Consider the following 23,048-nt stretch of genomic DNA (forward strand, 5'->3'; position numbering starts at 1 on the left):
ACAATCTATGACAGGGATGAGGGGATGAGGGACTAGGCAGGTGGCTACACTCTGACCCTTACTACTGCTTGACTGGCAGAGCTGGCATTCCCAGATGTCTGGACTTAACATCCCTTAAAGACTACAGCAGCCCGATCCTCATGAAGCTGCAGAGGATCGGACCCTGCAGTTTAACAGGGATGAAAACTGGGCCTAATGATACGCTACATGGTCATGATCTTTCTAGACGGTTGCACAAGCATGAAGAAATGGGTAGGGGGGCCTTATCTTGGTCTGTCTATAGACCAAAAAGTGATCACAGATTTATTCCAGAGTGAAGTTGTCTAGCTGCCAACGTTTCTGTATCTGGCACACACACACCTGTGCCCATCAGCCTTCTTTCTGTAAACTACTAAAACAATTAACAACACCCCAAAGAATGCTAGTAACTACTCCCCAAATTCCACATCTGTGGAACTCAAAGCACAGTGTCTTCTCTGTTGATCCCTTATAGCTAATAATACTTTCCGTTTTTGTTCCAGCCAAATCGTGGCTTTCTGATGATCTTGGCAGAGCGCCAGAAGCATCATCAGAACTTGAATTTACCCAGTGGGAATTATCTTGAAATGAGAGTTTTAAAAAAATTTATGTTTATGTTATATTTTCCATGATTATTTAATGCTGTAATGGCACATTTTCTTTGGTATTTATAATAGTATTTAGATTTATTCAAAGGAGCAATTAACATAAAGAATATAGTTTATGATATGACTTTTAACTTCCAGTCTGAAACCTCAGGGGCCAGTTCAAACTCAACAGGATCAATGTGATTGATAGTTGATCAAGTCCACATATAGTGGTTCAGCTGGGCTTTAAATTTTTTTTTTTTAAGATTTACTTATTTATTTCTGTGGTGGGGGTAGAGAGGGAGTGCACAGGGGAAAGTGGCAGAGGGAGAGGCAGAGAGAATCTCAGGCAGACTCTGCACTCAGTCTTGCTCTACGCAGCACTCAGTCTCACGACCCCGAGATCAAGACCCGAGCTGAAACCAAGAGTCAGATGCTTAACTGACTGTATTACAATGGCACGTCCCCAGACTTTAGTTCTTAATAAGCAATCAGAAGTCTAGGGCTTGGAGGAAACTTTAGAGTTCACATAGTTAATTGCATTCATGCAAAGCTGTGCCTGTTCAATGCTAGGAATGTTTCTGTTTGACAAACACTATGCTAGTGTTTTATATGCATTATTTAAATTCATTCTCGTGCAGCCATGTGAAATGGAGATTAGTGTACAAATTTATTAGACGAAGAAATTGAGTTTCCAAGAAGATAGGTAACTTGCAATAGGCAGAAGAGCTGGGTTTCAACTACAGATCTGTTGGAAAGTCTAAGTTCAATCTTATTGCTAAAGCCCGCTGTAGAAGAAAACTTTATTTTATTTTATAGTAGGTAAATATTTATTGATTTTGATGCATAGATTTTTCTCTAGATCTTTGGATTGAATTCACACACATGGCTTTTTTCCTTGAATTCCAATACATCTTATCTTTGACTTGAGTTTGAGTTTTTAAAATTTATGAAAATATTCTCAGGGAATAAATTGATTACAAAAAGTTCTTCAAAGCTCTGAGATGTGGCATACTTTTCTAACCTCACATGCAAGAAAATATGCTCATTACATAAGGATTGGTGTAGTTTTGAAATCTGTTATAAAATTTGGAGTATAAACTACAATCCAGGCTTCTGAACTCTGAAGAGTTACAGGTCCATTTGAAACAAGAATACCCACGTACCAGCAACAAGAATACAAACAAGAATACCCACGTACCAGCAACATGTAAAAAAATTCAACAAATTATTGCACACATACCATGAGCCAATAAATACATGAGGCCTTACATTCCAGTAGACAGTAAGAAAGACAGTGCCCCTGCTCTTAAGGATCTCACACATTTTGAAAATTACACTAAATATATATTTTTAAATCACAAAGACAAAATCTACCAAGGGCAGTGATTTAGAAATATTTTATTCTTTCTGATAAATGAGGTTCTAATGACATTTAGTAAGAGTTAGAATGACTGCAGTGTGGGTTCCTGTGTTTTTATGTCCGTTAATTGTTTTGGAGCAACATGGACAAGGCAGGAAAATCAATGATTAGTTGACTGGTCATTTATATTTATGTGGAAAATCCATAATAAGTGCAAGTCATCCCATTATTTTCTTCCTTTCTTGTTTTGCAAATGATTCAAAATGATATGTAGTAGAATTAGTATAAATATTAAGTTTAGAGTAATTCAATTTGAGTGAAAATTCTTGAATCATTTGTGACTAATTGAAATGAATACCCCTCTCCATAATTCTAAACGTCTCCAATTTCAGTGGCTTACAGACTTGCATAGCCTCCTTTGAGTGTCTTAGTTTAACTAAAATGAAACCATCAGGGTTTCTTTGATTTGACAGTCATTCTGAATATAAAAAAAAAATCTTAGGATTTCTAGAGCATTTAGCATTAGTATTTGGGAAAGGACAAATGTAGTTGATGACTTATGGACAATTTCTATATACCTTACCAACGGAGACACAAAGGCCACTGGAAGACCCTTGAAATAAACTAATAAGCCACAGTTGTGCAGGCTGGAAATAAATATCAACTAAGATTTGTATTCAGATTGATGTTGAGGTTGGTTCCTACTGCTAGGCAACCAGATGACCTAAGTTTAATTTAAATTGGTATTGTAGTGTCTCCTAATGGGAACTGTCAGTAAGGAGAATTTCTGTGACATATCGAATGTAATGATGCTTCCCTCTTTCCTACCCTCACTGCTAAAAAGGGACTTCGTATCTGTGATCATGTCTGTGGAGCCAAATGGGGTGGGACTGTATTACAATTATGGGAATAATTTAGGCCAAATGACACTTTCATTAAAATTATTCGGGAAACAGGTGGTATGCTCCATATTTTGGGTTTGAACCTTCTGATTTCCTCATTCCCCTGCTGTCTTTTGTATTCATTCACCAGTGAGGTCACATGAAATCAGATTTAGTGGTACTCTTATGCTCTTTCCCCCCTGACTTTCTATTATCCCCATCTTCTTCACTAGTTAAAAATACCAGCTCTTTCTGGGCTTTTCTGTCTCTATAGCCAAGTCAAGCAAGGACCACCATCTTAGCTATGCATATTTGTAGGGTCCCAAGGTGGGACCAGTGGTTTTCTGGGACTCTTGGCTTCCCGTTCCTGTCCCCTTAAATCAGCTAAAAAGATGGTAGGTTTATTGTGTATATCAGCTGGCATTCTAGAGAGTGGCAATGTAAAACCAGAATGTTGAGTCCCAGCGAAGCTCTTGTGTAAATCCTGGAAAGACATCGTGAAGTCTTGTGTTGGTGTCGCGAGCTCCGCACAGAGGGCCTCTTCAATCTCACGGTTTGCACTTACCTTTGTCCGTGATGCCAAACCGAGATTTTATATTTTCTTCCTATAGATTTTATATTGCCTTTTAAACATATAGCTCTATAGTGGATTTGCTGATTGAGTTTTTTGTCCATAGCCATATATTCTTTTATCCATATCTATGCATGTTTTTGTCTAGTTAAGGTTCAAGAGAAATTACAGATGCTAAACATATTCGCTATGTTACTAGTAGAACACATTAGGGCTAAGGAAATATAGCCACTAATAGGGATGGTAAGTCAACTCAAAAGAACATTTTATCATTTTAATCTATTCAACTTGAAAATATTTTTTTCAAAAGATTGTTCAGTCCTGGTAAGTTATGATAAAATACATACTCTGGCACATTGTTATTTGCAAGAAAATTAGTAAAACTATTTTGGAAATAAATTTGTATACACTAATGTTTATATTTTGGAAAAGTAATTTCATTTGTAGGAATATTTGCAATTACCTAGTTCATGCATAGAAAAAAATTTATAAAAGGAGCATTAAATAGTCCATTATTCCATAGTTATTGACAAAAAGTAAATAATACAGAAGTCTGTGAATAAAAATTATTGTAAAACTGTGAAGAGCTTGCTATCTTTGCAAGTATTTGCATTAATAATAATTGAAATTATACATCATGGGGCGATATTCACAAAATGATGTAAAATTTTAAGAATGATTAATATTGTGATGTCCCTAAGGAACCAGTTTTTGTTTCCAAGAGGGAGGTAATACTGGAGAGTGAGGTAGGTCGAGTTGTTTTTCATAAGCAAATCTGTATTAAGTTTCTTGGTTAGGATTCTTGCAGGAGTTATTTACCCAACACTATATATATACAATTGAGGGTCAACTTTCATTCATTTGATAAACATATTGGGAACATTCTACACTCAAAGAGTAAGGGTACAAGATGAGTAAGGTACATATCTGAGTTCTGAGTACAGCTGGGGAAAGAAAGAAGCACAATTACCATACACATTGCTATAAGGAGAGATAAAGGGATATCTGAATTGTATTTAAAATATAAGCCCAGATATGGACCCTCAATTCTATGGTCAACTAATCTTTGACAAATCAGGGAAAAAATATCCAGGGGAAAAAAGACAGTCTCTTCAATAAATGAGTCTGGGAAAATTGGACAGCCATATATAGAGGAATGAAACTCAACCATTCTCTTACACCATACACAAAGATAAACTCTAAATGGATGAAAGACCTCAGTGTGAGACAGGAATCCATCAAAATCCTAGAAGAGAACACAGGCAGTAACCTCTTTGACATCAGCCACAGCAACTTCTTTGAAGACACGTCTCCAAAGGCAAAGGAAACAAAAGCGAAAATGGAACTTTTGGGACTTCATCAAGATAAAAAGCTTTTGCACAGCAAATGAAACAGTCAACAAAACAAAAAGGCAACCCACGGAATGGGAGAAGATATTTGCAAATGACACTACATATAGATAAAGGGCTGATATCCAAGATTTATAAAGAACTTCTCAAACAACACCTGAAAAACAATTAAGTCACAAAAATAAGCAGAAGACATGAACAGACAATTCTCTGAAGAAGACATACAAATGGCTAACAAACACATGAAAAAATGTTCATCATCATTAGCCATCAGGAAGATTCAAATCAAAATCACATTGAGATACCATGTTATACCAGTTAGAATGGCAAAAATTGACAAGGCAAGAAACAATAAATGTTGGAGAGGTTGTGGAGAAAGGGGAAACTTCTTACACTGTTGGTAGGAATGCAAGTTGAAAATAGAGCTACCCTATGACCCAGCAATTGTACTACTGGGTATTTGCCCCAAAGATACAAATGTAGTGAAAAGAAGGGCCACATGAACCCCAATGTTTTTATCAGCAATGTCCACAATAGCCAAACTGTGGAAAAAGCCTAGATGCCCTTCAACAAATGAATGGATAAAGAAGATGTGATCCATATACACAGTGGAATATTACTCAGCCTCAGAAAGGATGAATCCCCAACTTTTATATCAACATGGATGGAACTGGAGGAGATCATGCTGAGGGAAATAAGTCAAGCAGAGAAAGACAATTATCATATGGTTTCACTTATTTGTGGAACATAAGGAATAGCATGGAGGATATGAGGAGAAGGAAGGGAAAAATGAAGAGGGGTGGAAATCAGAGGGGGAGACAAACCATGAGAGATAATGGACTCCAGGAAACAAACTGAGGGTTTTAGAAGAGATAGCTCAGTGGTGGGTATTAAGGAGGGCACGTATTGCATGGAGCACTGAGTGTTATACGCTGAGCAATGAATCATGGAACGGGACATCAAACACTAATGATGTACTGTATGGTGACTAACATAACACAATAAAAAGTAAATAAATAAAATATGAAAGAGTTTCTTTTATGGAAAGAGGAAACTTGTAAAGGGTATAAAAGAAGTCATAACGGATATTCTGCGATGGTAACAGTCATCTTCTCTAGTTTATTTCCAAAATGTGCTACCAATATTGAATTTCCAACAATGTATTTCCAACAATGTATCCATAATATTCCATCCATACATATCCTGAGGACAGGGATCGCTTCAGGGGGAGACGTCCCAGGTCTGCTCAATCAAGGTAGCTATGATTTAGGAAAGAGCTGAGGAAAATGATGATTCAATATTTGTTGAAAACACTTGTGTGCTGGGTTAAGCTTCCATATTCACTTCACTGAACACTGAGATGGGATTTACTTACCGACATTATGGTAAGAAACAATAAAACTGCTCACTCAACAAACCGATTTATTTATGAGACATTTCAAGCTTATCAGAGAGAATCCGTTCTAATAGGGGTCTCGTGTTTTTAGTGGTGAAATATAGATGCAGCACGATTGATGGCTAGCCAACTATTTTGAAACATTTGCCTCTCCTGTGCCTCTGCATCTCTTGCTCAGTTCCCCTCAAGTGTCAAATTAACCTTCTGAAACTCCATTTTACATGAGAACTGTGATGAATAAAAAGACCTTTTGTGAATGTGAGTGTGTGTGTGTGTGTTTCCGGGGGGGGGTGTGTTTTCCTGGCTAACACATGTCAAGATCTGTCTAAACCCCTTGCTTTGTGCTCAAATGTCACCCTGCCAGAATTAATTACATCCTGTTTATTAATTAATTAAAATATATTTATACAGAACAGGCTTTATGAGATGGAGTAAGAAATAACGTTATGAGAGGCACCCTCCAGACGCAGTGGCCGGTCTCCGATGGCAACCAGGACTTCAGCCCGAGACTCTGCTGTCAATCCACTGCCAGAGTTGAGACGACAGGAAAATTTAGTAATTAAAGGTAGACGATCAAAGGAATTACTTTAATTCTGGAGCTGCCTGTGAAGGAAATGTATCTTTTCTGACCACTGCGAGATCATAGACATCACACTGTTTTTTCCATAAGTAAAAACACGTCTTTCCCGACACGTGCGTGCTGGAGTGGGAGCACACACAGATGCAGACACAGAAGACCTACTGGGGACCTCAAGGGAGGTGCTGAGGCAGCCTCAAAGAGTCGGGGAAAACGTACTGACCTTCTACTGACACCATCTGCCAGGCCAAAGTCTCCCATGATCTTTTTAGGTCAACTGAGTGGTACCAGCAATTTTGCCTCCCCGCCTTTAACCTCAGGTTGCCTCCTTGTTTTCCAAAAGGGCTTAAATGCACCTGCCCAATCTCTCAGAATCATCATGGTGGTAACGTAAAGTGAAATTATGAGAAACTGCTCTGGGGGGGAAAAAGCATGGCGTAGAAATCAAGCATCCTCTTAGGAACACAGTGTTCCAATATTGAGACTGTTTGTTTAGGGCTCAGTCCTGAGGTTTGAATAGGCCCAGATGTTGGGTGCAAAACCCAGGGAGGGTGTCAGTGACTGCCAAGATGAGCATATATCTTGAAGATATTTTAGAGTAAGGGTAGGAGAGTTTATGGGAGAGGAAATATATAGGTATATGAGTATATATGTATATGACCATTATATGCTACAAGGAATCCTCAGAAGGTGGTGATATAAAGCTTGAAAGATGATAATCAAAAAAAGAAAAAAAAAGAAAAATAAGAAGATATAAAAAGATCAAGAACAACACGAGTTTTGGTAGTGGTAACAAATAAAAATAAGAATATAGTAAGAATAATAAGAATAAGAAATAGGGTGTGAGATCAGGACTCATTTCCTTTGTCTTCCAGCAAATGTAGAAAGGAAACTAAAATAGGGTAGTGCCCAAAATTTCGTGTTGGGAACACTGAATATTTATTGAATATAATATCTGAAGATGTATTAAGAGGGATGTTAGTTTTCTGCAATACTCAAGTAGAAAACACTTATCCATTCCAGCTCTTGCCCCTAAAACGGAAATCAAGAGAAAAATCAAAATTGATTTACTTAAATTTTCTTTAAACCTGCTCTTCAGGAATGTGTCTCCTTTAGAGTAGGAAGTACAGCTACTTGGGATAAGCTGACTGCTGCCTGTTTGATGGTACTAGCAATGATTTGGGTGTGTAATCATTGTCCACTTCCAGTCTGTGGAATTGTGTTTAATCTAAAATTAATCCTTTAAAAGACATTAGGCAATAGTTCTAAGTCTACGATGCATAGCTATCAGAACTGTGGGTTGCTTCCTGGTCTCACACAGTGGAATCTCCTTCCTTGGGATCTGGATGTTTTATAATAAGGCAGAAGAAATCAGTTTGCCAATTTGAATATTATAAGTCGGATTATAAGTAAGATTTCTCTGTAAGAAAGATATATAAATTGAGTTTGTGATTACTCAGAAGGTGATTTTCCACCTCCCTTCTATCATTGCTAAATTCCTGAAATTTAAGAATTGAAAGAAATCTTATAGATTCTCTATTCTTCTCTCATTTAATAGGCAAAGAAACAGGTTCATACCACCTTCAGCTGATGAGAGTCTGGGTCTGGACCTTTAGCTTGGGCTCTTTCCTCTAGAATGGGCTGCTTCTATACAGGGCATCCTCGCAGCCATAGTGGGAAAATGAAATGCATTTTCCACAATTTATCCAGAAATAAACCAGTGTATTTTCAGATGAGATTTCTCAAAACTTGTTGGGATTTTAAGCTAGTTATTCTTTGATTTGGGAGGAGAGTACGGTCCCAAGGAGCCAAAGGGATGCTTGCTGATACATTTACTTCTAGGTATCTCCAAACTTGGATGGGAATTTTATGTTTAGGGGAATCTAGGTGTAAAAGGAAAAAAAAAAAAGTTCAAGGGAACTTATTAGAAGTAAATACAGGGGATAATTCTTTTCTTTAGCCCTACTTTCTCTTTTGTGTGCTGCCAAATCTGTGTATCTTTGTGAAAGACAGTCCTTGCCGAACAGTCCAGCCTAGGGCACTTAAGTGATGTTCTGCCGCCACCATTGCCTTTCGGGCTGGAACGTTCCTAGACGGTGTGTGTTCTAGATGGTGTTTTTACAAGACGGCAGGAGTCCGCTTGACTCACATGGAGCTTTACGTGAGTAAGAAATAAATATGTAAATGTGTAGTGGGGGTGTGTGTCTGTGCAGGGAGGCAAGGAAATGAGCAATGAAAGGACATGTGTAAGACCTCTGCTGTGTGACACCATTCGGGTTTTGGACTTGTCATAGGGGAAGTTGTTATTAAATTTTCATTTTTACGATTATTGTTGTGACTGCCCTGTGCCTCTCTTCCTTTCAGTCTCTGGGTCTCAGAGAGGGGCTCATTGACATATATGTGTATGTATGTATATACACATATGTATGTATGTATATATACATATATATATATATATTCCTAGTGACCAGATGGAGAATTTTCAGTAAGAACTTGGCACCATCCAAGAAATGCCCGTGTTTTGAATCACATCGAGATGGTCCTTGTGAATTATGTATCCATTAAAAGATAGAGTATCTTGCTTCCTACTAAATTCATTTTTTTTCCTGGTACTAAAATGTTATCTATTTACTACTTAAAAAATGGAGTGTGCTAGTTGAGCTTGGAAGTCTCTTTCTTCCCCTCTCTTTTTGTAAGTCTGTGTCTGAACGGCTTAGCACTATAAAGCCCATGGTTACATTGTTTTTCCCATTGTGGACCAGTTAGACCCACCCCAAAACCCTATGAGCCTGTCCTGTGTTCTAATAACAATGACAACAAAAAAAGATAGCAATTTTGTCAAGGTTTGTGACTTCTTCTTTTTTCTTCTCTCCTCCTTTCCTTCCTTCCTTTACATCTAACCATCTAGCAGGAGACCACATTGTCCAACCTCCCTTGAGCTAGGTGTGGCCAGTGTATTTGGAAGTGATAGGGGTGTTCTCCATGTCATCTCCTTAAGAAGAAATCACTTACTCTCCAAGCACGTCCTCCTTCTTTTTCTTTTTTCTCAGATATGGTGCTAATGGGCCAATTTCAATCATGCAGATGGCAATATTCTGAAGTAATGCTTCTCAAATATTAATTTGCTTTACCCAATGATGGTGTTAAAATAGAGATTCTGATTTAGAAGTTATGGGTGGGGCTCAGTTTTAATTTTTTTTTTAAAGATTTATTTATTTATTTATTTTAGAGAGAGAGAGAGAGAGAAGTATATGCTCCGGCCAGGGGAGGGGCAGAGGGAGATGGAGAGGCAGGCTCCCCACTGAGCATGGAGCCCAACGAGGGGCTTGATCCTAGGATCCTGAGATTGTGACCTGAGCTGAAACCAAGAGTCAGAGGCTTACCCAACGGAGCCACTCAAATGCCCTTTAACATTTTTAATAAGGTCCTGCATGATACTGATGTTGCGGCTCCAGGACCACACTTGGAATAACCAGATTTTAAGTATGACAAATACGTAGGTAGAAGAACCCTGGGCCCCTGGGTGACCTCTAGGAACAGAGCTTTATCACATATCCAGACCACTCCACTCTGGATCGCTTAGTGAGGAGTTTATCAATTTCTATCATATCCACCATGTTTTTGGATGTATTGCCTATGTTATAATGAATACAAAGAGTAATAATAATAATAATAATAGCAATAAGTATCATTTACTGAGTGCTTACCATGTGGCAGACACTTGTAACCATTATCTGTCTAATATTGATAATATCCCAATGAAATGTTATACCCATTTTATGGATGTAGAAACTAAGGCAAGAATGAATCAGTGACTGGTCCAAACTCACACAATCTGTAAATGGCAGATCTGGTATTAAAACTTGGATGTCTCTGTCCTCAGATGAGATATTCATCATTAAGTGTACCATAGATTGACCTGTGCATTTAAACTTGGGACTGACCTGATCAGTTGTCGTCAGAAGTTTTGCCTTGAGATGTTTGGGTTAGTGTTGATCATTCTGTTCCAGCCAAAAAGTCAGGGAGAATCTTTCTTTGCTATTCACGGGAGACAAAACCCAAGAACTATCATTCCTTCTGCCCACCATTCATTCCCAACCAAGATTACAGGAAGAAACAGACTGAGGCTACAGAAGGCACTCATGTGCATACTCTATCTGAAGACTAAAAAGATCTGTTCTCTTTTACTACTTCATCTGATTAGGTTCCTGTCTTCTACTGATCAGCTCTTTTTTTGGTCACTGGTGGGCTATTGGAGAGAAGGAAAGAAAGAGGGATGCTAATGGAGTACAAGCCTGGTAAACGGCAAGTCTGGCAGAGAGGGGAAGCCAGCATACATGTCTAATGTGCCTTTGGCCTTCAGGCTCCAACGCCAATCAGAACTGTTAGCCCGAGTCAATCAAAGATTCTAATAGCCTAGAGAAGGACACATGCAAAGCACTCCAGATACCTCCTGCATGTGTTTCCTCCTGTCTAACTGTATGGAAGCAAAGCCAAATGACACACCACATTTGCGAAGCAGTGTGTGGGGAGAATAACAGATGGATTAAGACATTTTTCAAACACAACTCTGGACTGAAAGTCAAACCTCAAAAGGAGCATTTCACCATTTCCCATTCCAGCGAAGTAGAATCCAGGTCTGGTACAAGCAGTGTGGGCCTATTATTTTTGTGACGGAATAACAATGACATTTCCACTTAAAACTCCTTATGACCTTTCTAAGGGAGCTGTTTGTGCTTCACTTGTTCCACCGTTTTTCTCTTTTTCCTGGGAGATCATCTTGCTTCTATAATGAGAGACTAATAGAGGGAGCAAGAAAGGGGTAGGGAGAACCCACAGGGGAAGAGATAAGAGAGAAGGAGGTGATAGGAAAGTATCAGAAGATAAAAAGGGACGGAGAAAGAGGTAAAGGAGAGAAATGTGCCCCTAAAATAAATGTGCATTCTAGGTCCCCCGGCAAAAGATATCACAAAATGCCTTCTTGCTTCGGGATAATTACAAAACTAATAGACTTCCAGTGGAAAGGGATTATTCCTGCGACACAGGAAGTCTAGGCAATTGGTAGTTGAATGCTGGGAATGTATCATGGGTCCCCTCCTGTTCTCCTTGGGCCTGTTCAGCTCCACCATCTGCTCCTTGGCAACCAGGGGGCCTCGCCGTGACCCTCAACTTCCTTCAGATTTTGAATTACATCTCAGAGGGGCTTTTCCATGTCTTGCCTTGTTCTCAGGGGTGGGGGTAGGGCATCTCCCGTTCTAATCCGGAAGTACCTGTTAGAGAGTTTTTCCTTCAGGGTTCCATCCACATGTATCATATTAACAAACTCCAATGAAGCCACTTGTGGATAGTTATTAAATCACACATTAATCTTCCCAAGTAATACTTGGATTTTAATACTAAAGGAATTTTATATATTCTGGTTAGGATTTTAGACATTTTGACAGGATTAGAAAGAAGTATTTTTAAGCGCAGAGGTCTCTTCCAGAGACTTCTATAAAAACCTAAAGTAACTGAATCTTAATGACCTCTTAAAAGAAAAATATGTATATGTATATCTATCTATATATGTTATTATTTGCAATCAGTTTGATTAAAAAGTATCTAATTCTTTTAATATATATGCATATATATGTTACTTTTTGTAGTTTGATTAAAAAGTATCTATTTCTTTTACACTGATAAGATAATAAACCTCATTAAATAACATTAAGAAACACAGAAGTAGTTCCAAAATCAAATGAGGAAAGAAATGTCTAAAGAGCTCTGATTGCCCAGTATGTGATGCAGAGTAAGATGGTAGGCCCATCACCACAAAAAACGAAGTTTATTATCAACCCAACAATTATTGTTACTGAAGTACTATATTCTTACTAGAGAAAAGACTACTTGTTAACTTCTTTAAGTCCTGTTGCCAACTAGCTGCCCCATAACTTGTGAGCAACAAATGCTTCTTTATTTGTTTCAGCAGTGGAACTTTGCCATAGTTTGTTACGCAGCAGTAACTGAAACACGTCTCCATTGCTGACAAATTAAGCATCAGAGGCTCCTTGAATTGGCAAACACAGAATCGGTAATAGATTTAGCAGAGTTACAATATGAAATTAAGCTATTACGAACACAGATTTGCTTTGTGGTAGATACTTAGAAGTGATTGAGAGAAATGGGGAAGTCCTTAAATTCTCTCCCTCTCATTCTTTCTTTATAACTTTTCTCAAAAACCTGTGATCGGGAGTCACAATAGGAAAGTCATTGCCTTTGCCTGTAAGATGCTCACAGTGTAATGGGGGTGTGTGTCTGTGCAGGGGGGCAAGGAAATGAGCAATGAAAGGACAAATGTAAGACTGTCACTGGTGTATGAGAACACAGAAGAAGGAGCACAGTGCTTAATTCTTCCTGAGAACATCATGAAAATCTTCATAGAAGATATCTCTTTGAGCTAAGTTTTGTTTTTGTTTCTTGTTTGTTTGTTTTTTATTATTTATTTTGACAGGCAAGAGATTACAAGTAGGCAGAGCGACAGGCAGATAGAGAGGGGGAAGCAGTCTCCCTGCTGAGCAGAGAGCCCAATGCAGGGCTCAATCCCAGGACCCTGAGATCATGACCTGAGCTGAAAGCAGAGGCTTTAACCCACTGAGCCACCCAGGTGCCCCTGAGCTAAGTTTTGAAGGAATAGGTTAGAACTTTGACACAAAAATATGACCCATGGACCAGTTGCATCAGCCTCACCTAGGAGCTTGTTAGAAATGCAGAATCTCTGATCTCAAGCAAACAAGTGGAGCAAAACTTGCATTTAAACAAGATCCTCAGGTGATTTCTGTGTACATTGAAGGTTGGGTTACACTTATGGTTAGGATGGTGATTCTCATTTTGTCTGTACATTAGAATCATCTGGGGAGTTTTGAAAAAAAAATAATTCCCAGGGTCACTATATCTAGTTTCTTGCTATACTGGCCTGGATGGAGCCCAAGCATGAGGATGTGTGAAATATTGAGGCACCAGACCATTGTCTGGTATGGCTATATGCACGTGTTAGATTGTTAAGTGGTTCATGAGTTTCAGATCTCCTGAGCTGGATGGATCTCAAGGTATAAAGAAATATGGGTGTGTTGAGATGCGATTCCAAGATTCTGAGAAATTCTTCCAACTCTCCGAGGTGAAACTGTGGACATTCTGGAAATGATCATGATGACTTTTGTTGATGGCTGGGTCCTAAGCAAGTTTGCTTGGCAAAAAGCAGACTACTTGAACACATGGGGATAAAAGAGATGGCGAAGGTCCCCAGATTGCTGGGTTTGGAAGCAAGAGGGCAGGATAAAAGAGATAGATCATACTTGGAGATCTACTTGTCAAGATTGTAATTAACAAAGGCTTACTGGCAAATTTTGGAGAATTTTTATATAGGAGATGCTGTCAGGAAGAACTTAATTAGTTTTTGTAACTTCTTTATGTTTTTCATCCATTTTTGCATCTTGCCTGCCCCGGCTTTGCTTGGAGAGAGAATTTAAACCCCAGAATCTGTCACTGATGGATACTACAGGTCCCATGGCATTCTCACTGTATCCATTGCAATGTTTGGGCCAAGTTCCAATCAGAAAATTACACTCTATTGACTGTAAATTTCACACCTCTACCATGAAGACTTCTCACAACACACACTCTCTAAATTGGCTTCAGGTCCAGCCTGAGACCAAGTATGACACATACCCTCAAATGGGTTTCAAATTGAGCCACAGCCTTGGCTAAACATATTTTAATGACAACACATAACATTCAGGTCATCGAAAGAATATTTCCCCCTTCATATGATACATGTGTTGCTGGCATAAAATTATATGACTTACGTCTCCTTTCAGCATTGGGAGGCTCGAGAAATCTTTTTCACTTTCACTCTGAAATTACCCTGTGGTATAAATTATTACTCACAGTTCAACACTTGCTGTGTTCAGCCCAGAGGTGGCTGCCTTCTCAAAGGCTCTGTGATTTATGGGTGGAGGCAGAGGGCGAGAGTGGCTCTGAGCAAACAGGCACCTGCCCTGTGTTCCCTCTGTCAGATGCAACAGAGGGTTGAGGAGATGGCTCCCACCAAACAAACCACACAAACAACAGAGAATCTCTCAACTCCATTGATACAGAGCAAGTGTAGGAGGGTAAGGGGAGCCACTAGAGCTCATCTGTTCTGTTCAACTGGGTCTTAATTTTGTTTTGGGGCTCCTCAAGTTTGGACCCAGTTAGAATCTGGAATGATCCAAGAGGCAGATGTGGATTTTAGTCCCGACTCTCACTTTCTAACTTTGGAGCATGAGCAATTAACATCTCTAAGCCTCCATAACCTCAATGATAAAATAGAGATCATGTACTTCTCATTTTATTTGCAAGGTCATTGTTTCCCTCAAGTGAGGTAAATTATGGGAAATACGGTTTGCACGGTACACATGTCAGATGCATTCACTGGGTGGGAGGTGTGGTTATCATGTGGGGTGGGTTCCTTGTGGGTCACACCCACCTCAAGGGTTCCGACTGTTGTTCCATGACCTACCAGAGGTGTTCGCTCAGCCCTGCCAGAGCCCTTAACAACAGTGTAGGCTCCATCTCTGCCTGCATCTGACTCTTGGTTTGGGCTCAGGTCTTAATCTCAGGGTTGTGAGGTCAAGCCCCACCTCTTCTTAGTGCTTAACATGGAATCTGCTTGGGATTCTGTCCCCCTCCTGCTCTCTCCCTCTACTCCTCCCCTGCTCTCTCTCTCTCTCTCTTTCTAAAATAAATAAATGAAATCAAAGAGAGAGATAGACAGAGCACACAAACTGGGGGAGGGGCAGACTCCCCACTGAGCTGGAAGCAATGTGGGACTGGATCCCAGGACCCTGAGATCATGACTTGAACAGAAGGCAGACGCTTAACTGACTGAGCCACCCAGACAGCCCAAAATCTTTTTTTTAAAAAGAGAAATATATTGCTATTTATTTTTTAAAAAGTGGAAGAGGGGACCAGGGTTGTTGTGTACCAAAAATTAATACCTCCATAAGCATGTTTGCCTTAGGAAGGGCTGTCTGAGAGCTCCACTGGTTACAGAACACCAGAATGATAGCCAAACTGCATTGCATGCAGGGCCACTGAGGTTCTGTGTTTCTGCTTACTGCTGTCGTTGCTGACAGTCCAGATTTGAGCAGACACGTGTGTATTTCGAGACGTATTTATCTCTGGTAGAGTCAGTGAAAGCTCTTCACCACATAAACACACAACAGACTGAAATGTAAAAGATCTTCTCCTAGGATCAGGCCCAGTGGAGGGGCGTATGGGAGTAGGTGGCCAGGGTGAGCACAGGCTTTGATGGCTGTGAAGGTGGGGAGGCCTCGGGAATTCTGGAAATTCTAATTAGGGTTATTTCTCCTCAACACTGTTCCTGTAGGCTCAACTTTTTTTTTTTTTTCCCTTCCTAAATTAGCTGTTCAACTTTCAATCTAAATCTCCCCTTTCTGGGTACTTAAGATTAATTTCTTTCTACATGTGAGACAAAGGCTGTTTTATAGAGAAGAACACGGGGGTACCTAGAGGGAAAGTGACTTTCCTCAGATCTCCCAATGGATCTTGGCAGACTTTAAATGAAGGCATCTGCCCATCCACATTCCGAATTTCAAAGTTCTTTTCTCTCTAGGTTCAAGATCCCCTCTATGATGTAAATGCAGCACCCACCCCTACCCACTCCCCAAGACACTCTTCTCAAGCATTAGTAGCTGTTAGAGGAATATTATAACAAGAGCAGTGTGCTAGGGGCTCCTGGGTGGCTCAGTCAGTTAAGCGTCTGCCTTCAGCTCAGGTCATGATCCCAGAATCCTGGGATCAAGCCACATGTCACTTTCCCTGCTCACTGAGTGAGGGGCGTCTGCTTCTTGCTCTGCCCCTCCCCCACTTGTACACTCTCTCTCTGTGTCAGATAAATAAATAAAAAATCTTAAGAAAAAAAGAGCAATGTGCTTAATGTTAGCAGCTTTGCTAAGGGCCTATAATGGAGATTGTAAGGTTTTGAGAGCTGTGGTAGCTGGGATTAAAAATTCTTGAGGGTGAGAAGGCTGACATGGCCCTTTGTCCGCTTGTTTTAGATGTGAATCTGCTCATCATTTGGCAAAACGGACCAACCAACCAGAGACCTCCTATTAGAGCGTATCAGATTCTATTTTTGGTGTACTTTAATTTAAAATTTTAAAGTATAAAATATGTAAAACTCTATGATATTAATAAATAGTATATTAAATATGTTATATCTTTATATAGAATTACAGATATACAGTATAATATATACATGAATGATAATTGACATAAATCTATTTTAAAGTTTCTCTTTAAAATGAGATTCGTCACTTAGCTCCTTCACATTAATACTACTTATGCGTATCCAAAATGCTAGTTGGGTTCTGGAACTCTGATTCCGTCGAACTTCTCAGGAGCACAGGTGGGCATTAAAGAGTTCATGAAAAGTAGGGATTGTTCAGAACCGAGCTGCTTGGAGCTTCAGCTCTAGCCAGAGGTAGAGAAGCAGAGTAGAGGCGAATATACCAACCTTGGAGGACAGTATTATGCCAGGGAAGGTTTCGGAGAGAAAAGGATGATTAGGCTGAATTGTAAGGGACAAGTGAGTGTTCATGAGACAGAAAAAAAGGGACCATTCCAGGAGACCCAGGAGAAGAAGGCATAAGCAATTCAGTGCAGGTGTGTGGTGGGGGGAGAGGGACATGAAGCAGTAAGGCAATTGAGGTAGAAAGAAAGGGTTTTGTCTTCCCAATCATGGCATTTTTATTTTGTCCTGGAGCCATTAAGAGGTTTTTTTTTTTTTTAATTTTTTTTTTTTTTTTTATTTGACAGAGAGACACAGTGAGAGAGGGAACACAAGCAGGGGCCTAGGAGAGGGAGAAGCAGACTCCCTGCGGAGCAGGGAGCCCAATGAGGGACTCGATCCCAGGACCCTGGGATCATGACCTGAGCTGAAGGCAGACGCTTAATGACTGAGCCACCCAGGCGCCCCCCATTAAGAGGTTTTAATAGAAGAAATTCCTTGTGTCTGTTAAGACAGCCTAGTGGGTCTTGTGAATGACTTTCTGCCATTCAGGTGGCTTCCCTAAATATTTAGCGTTTCTGCCTCACTGAATGCACATTAAATAATGTTGAGGGACAATACTTTGGAGGGGGTCAGAATTGATTGATGACACCGTGTAAAAAGAAAGACGAAGTGGTTCTGTAGAGATAGCTGAGTTTTTCTTTCTAGGGACAGCTGGGCGTGTGTAGCTGGAGCTGCTGAATGGAGTGAGAGCTGTCTGTTAAGTACCTCCTTGTATTAGCAAAGCTCCTTGAGTGGCCTTGAAAATCACTGAAGCGCCAGAAAGCTTTCTAATCCAGAGCTTAAGTTTACTTCAGTGATATGTCGCAGGAATTGTTAAGTGAATAGACATGACCTGTCTGTTCACCTTAACAAGTGAGAGAGGCCGACAGCCTCTCCTGGACCAGGAAGGTGCGTAAGAGGAGGAATGAACAGGGAAGCAATAGCTGAACCAGAGGAGAGGCTGAACCAATGTCAGGGGGCAGAGCGTAGGTAGTCCCTGGAAGGGAGAAGAAGGTTCCACTCACACACAATGTAGTTTGTGCCAAACATAACTAAGTGTCTCCTGTATAATTTTGGTTTGTGTGGTTGTAAGATTTTATGGGCTCTTGGAAGCAAGAGGGAAGACCAAAGAGGAAAGTAACTGTCAACACATGTTCTTAAGGAAATCATACATTTCAATTTAACTGGGGTTCAGGCACGGTGCTGACATAATAATTTTCAGCCAAAGGTGTAAGATACATCTCTCTATACAGGGCTTCAATCAACCACTGAACTCCCTGTTGTAAGGGTGGAGAACCGAATGTGGGTTAAATGAAACCAGTTTAATTCAGGGAAGACGGGGCTGGTGTTAGCTGAAGCAAAAGGAACCTTGTGATTCTCAAAGCCACAGAGCATCATCATCATCCAACCTATTTCTTTCTTCTAATCATCCAAATTGATGTGACTTCAAACAGATGAGCTGATCTACCTTTGAGAAGAAGTGAGAGCAAAGCATTGTCTATAGGTCATTATTTCCAGCAGTTAAATTCAACTGGAAGGAAGTCTAGACTGGGCTTGCCTACCCACTGTGGGCCGGCCCTCCTCCTGGAGCTGGTTGGATCCTTACTCTTTCCTGGCAAATGTATCGCATAATACTTATTGAGCATTTCAAATTATGTGCCAAGTACTCTGCCAAGTTCTTTATGTAGATCGTATTACCTACTGCTCGCAGCACTTCTCCAAGAAGGGCACTGGGACTGACCCAAGTTTTTAGAAGGGGAGGCTGTGGTGCAAAGTGACAGATCGGGGTCAGACCATCTTTAAGTGGCAAAAGTAGGATTTGAACTCATGCCCACCTTCTTCCAAAGCTCAAGCTCTTTATTATACTAGATGATGTGCTTAATCCTTTCTACACATTAAATTTCCCCATTCACGAAGGTCTGGAACCTCATACCTTGACCATACTACGTTCCTAACAACCCCAGGCTATAAATATTTGTACTCAAGCATGATAACTCAATGTAAATTATTCAGCTCCAGATCCAAGTCTCCTGGTTAGTTATTTGCATTTCTGAGAAGTGTAAGGAAAATTCAAGAACACATGATCTCTATGGGTGGGGAAATATGTATTTTGACAGGTAGCCTAAACTTCGATTAACTTTTAACTCATTTTATTTTTTATTTCAAAAACTAAATTTTATTATTCATGTCCCTGAAATAAAGGATTGCACATTAGAGATCATAAGAAATTAGACAGCATACTAATCAAACCTTTGAAACACTGTAGAGCCTTTGTAGATTCAGAAACCCCAGTGAATGGGGCCCATTCAAGTCCTCATTGGCTCTACTGTTTTTAATAAAGTAACTTGCAAGAGGCTCTAATTTGTTCCTTGGAAATACTTCCATTTAATGACTTTATAGTACATTACACTCTAGCAGAAAAGGATCATATTTCATGTATTTCCCCATCTCAGTAAATGGCAACACTTCATCCAGTTTCTCATACCAGAAATCCTGGCGTCTTGTCTTTTTGACTTCCTTGTTCTGATGATCCATCATGTCTACCTTTGAATTGTATCCAGAGTTTGACTACTTCTCCCTGTGTCCGCTGCCCCTCCTCCCTAGCCAAAGCCACCACCATTTCTCACCCAACTACTGCAATAGCCTCCCAGCTAGTCTTCTTACATCTCTGCAGTCTATTTGTCACACACAGGCCACAATGATCTTCTTAAAATGCCATTTTGTTCCCTTCCTGCTCAAAGCCCTCCAGTGGTTTTCCATCTGTCTTGGAATAAAATTAAAATTCTTTATGGTGTCCTACAAGACTGTGTATGACAAGACTCCACTTCCGATGCATGAAAAACTCTACGCTCCTGTGTCCTATCTTTATCTTCCTCACTTATCTGCCAACAAACCGAATATGTTCCCACCTCAGGGCCTTTGCATACCCTGTTTCCTATGCCTGCAAAGCCCTTCCCCCAGCTACCGCTGTGACTTCACTCTCTTACGTTCTTCTAGTCGTTGCTCAAATTCTACCTTAGCAGTGACATCTTCCCTAATAACATGTAAATATTTTATAAATATATGTGAAAACGTAAAATAGTTTTTTAAAAATTCCTCATTTCCTCAACCCCCTTTTAAAAATTACAATTTATAACATAATATAGACAAGCATATGAAAGATGTACAATTCCCTTGTTTGTCATAAAGCTGAGACCTGTGTATCTGTCACCCAGGATAAGAAATAGAACGGAGCACCACAAAGTTGAAGATCTCCTATAATTGGCTCTTAAAAACCACCTCCTCCTTTCTCCGTAAAGGTAACCAATCTTTTGACTTTTAAGATAATCATTCCCTTGTTTTTCTTTGTTTTCCCTTGTTCTACCACCTGAGTGTGCAATATAAGTATATGGTTACATTTGCCCGCTATTTGAATTTCATATAAAATAGAATCACACTATATATTTCTTATCCCTCACCTGACTCCTTTTGCTCAATATTATGTTTTGAGATTTCTTCATGTGGTTGTGTGTAGCTCTGATTCCTTCATTTTCATTGCAACATTTTATTCTGTTGTATGATTATTTATAGCTTACTTATTTTCTCCTCTTACTGTAATGCACATTGGAGTTGCTGTGTTGCTATGAGCATTTTTGTATGTGAGTCTTCATGTATATGGGCGTGGATTTCTGTTAGCTATATGCCTGGGAGTGGAATTTATCTGAGTCATAGGGTACGAGGATGTTAAATTATAGTTAATAATTCCAAAATGTTTTTTTAAATGGCTGTGCCAATTTACACTTTCAACAGAAGGGCATGAGAGTGTTTATCAATCTACTATTCAGCCAATAATCAGTATTGTGGTTAAAAGAAAATTCAGCTAATTTGGTAGGTGTGTAGTAGCATTTCATCTTGATTTTCATTTTAATTTATCTGGTTACTAATTACACTTAGCACCGTTTTTTCAATATATATTATCAGCGATTTAAATATTCTCTTTTTTGAAGGACCTGTTCAAACATAGCTCATGTTTGTATTTGGTTTTTAGTTGTTTTTATTTGCTAATTAATTTATGGGAGTGCTTTATATAGTCTGCATACTATCTCTTTCTCATTATATGTGTTGATTTTTTTCCCCGACCCCATGTCTTACCTTTACATTTTCTTATAATACTTGTAGATGAAAAGAAGTTTGTAATTTTAAAATACACCAATTATCAATCTCTTCCTTTAATGTCTGTTTTTAATGTTCTTTTCAAGGCTCCTTTCTCCACTACAAGGTCATGGGTATCTTCTATAAGCTTTATTGATTTACCTTATACATTTAGATCTATAGTCTAACTGAATTTGATTTTTATTTATTTTGTTTTTGAAGTAGAAGTCAACATTCATTTTTTAAAATATGGATATTTCAATAAACCAAAGAACATTTACTATTCTTCACTGATCTGCAGTGTTACCTTTGTCATAAATTAAATGTCCATTCTCAGATGATCTTAATTGTTGTAAATCCAAACATCTTGATATCTGGTAGACCAACTTCTCTCAGGTTGTAACTCTTCCTTCACAGGCTTTTAGGAATTCTTTGCCATTTGCATTTTCCATATCAGGTTGAGAATTATTTGGGCAAGTTTCACTTGCCCAAACACACACACACACACACACACACACACACACACACACACACACACTTTTTGGGGATTTTGATCGTAATTGTCTAAAAGCTAAATATCACTTTGGAGAGTTTTGTTTTGTTTTGTCTTGTTTTTGTTGTTGTTGTTGTTTGTTTGTTTTTTTAAAGATTTTATCTATTTATTTATTTGACAGACAGAGAGGCAGGCACAGAGAGAGGACGAAGCAGGCCCCCTGCTGAGCAGAGAACCCAATGCGGGCTCGATCCCAGAACCCTGGGATCATGACCTGAGCCAAAGACAGAGGCTTTAAACCACTGAGCCACCCAGGCGCCCCTTGTCTTGTTTTTTTTTTTTGAGAAAGAGAGAGAGAGAGAGAGTGCACATGAGCAGGAGAGGGAAGGGCAGAGGGAGAAGGAGACAGAAATCTTAAGTAGGCTCATTCTTACAACCCCGAGATCATGACCTGAGTTGAAATCAAGAGTCGAATGCTTAGCCGACTCAGCCACCCAGGCGCCCCTGCATTTGCAGAGTCTTAGTACCTTTACAATAGTGTATTGAGCCTTTTAATTTATAAACATGCTTTATTACCCATTCCCTTAGATCTTTGCTTTCTCTCAATAACATTTTAGAGTTTTCTGTGCAGATATCTTATACACTTTTATACATCATTCATAAGGACTTGATAGTTTTTGATACAACCACAAATGGCATCAGTTTTCCCTCTTTCTTGTTTTCTTTCTTTCTTTCTTTCTGTTGGTATGTTTCATATAAAGAAATGCACTTAATTTTTATATATTGACCCTGCACCCCCTTGCTAAATATACTGTCATTTCTTATTTGGATTTTTTTCTATAGGGAATTATACAATCTGCAAAAGAGTTTTGTTTCTTTCCTTTTAATCCTTGTATCTTTTATTATTTTTCTTGTCTTATTAAATTGGTTAAGCTCTCCAACACAATGACAAATAGGAGTGGACCCAGAAGGCATCGCTGACTAAATCTTTATCAAAAGGGAAAGCTTCACATTTCATATTTAAATATGATATTTGCTTTATGTTATTCTGCAGATAAACTTTATTAGACTATGGAATATCTTTTATATTC

The sequence above is a fragment of the Enhydra lutris genome, unplaced genomic scaffold (assembly GCF_002288905.1).
Source record: "Enhydra lutris kenyoni isolate GAN:26980312 unplaced genomic scaffold, ASM228890v2 scaffoldscaffold25, whole genome shotgun sequence".
NCBI classification, from domain to species: domain Eukaryota; kingdom Metazoa; phylum Chordata; class Mammalia; order Carnivora; family Mustelidae; genus Enhydra; species Enhydra lutris.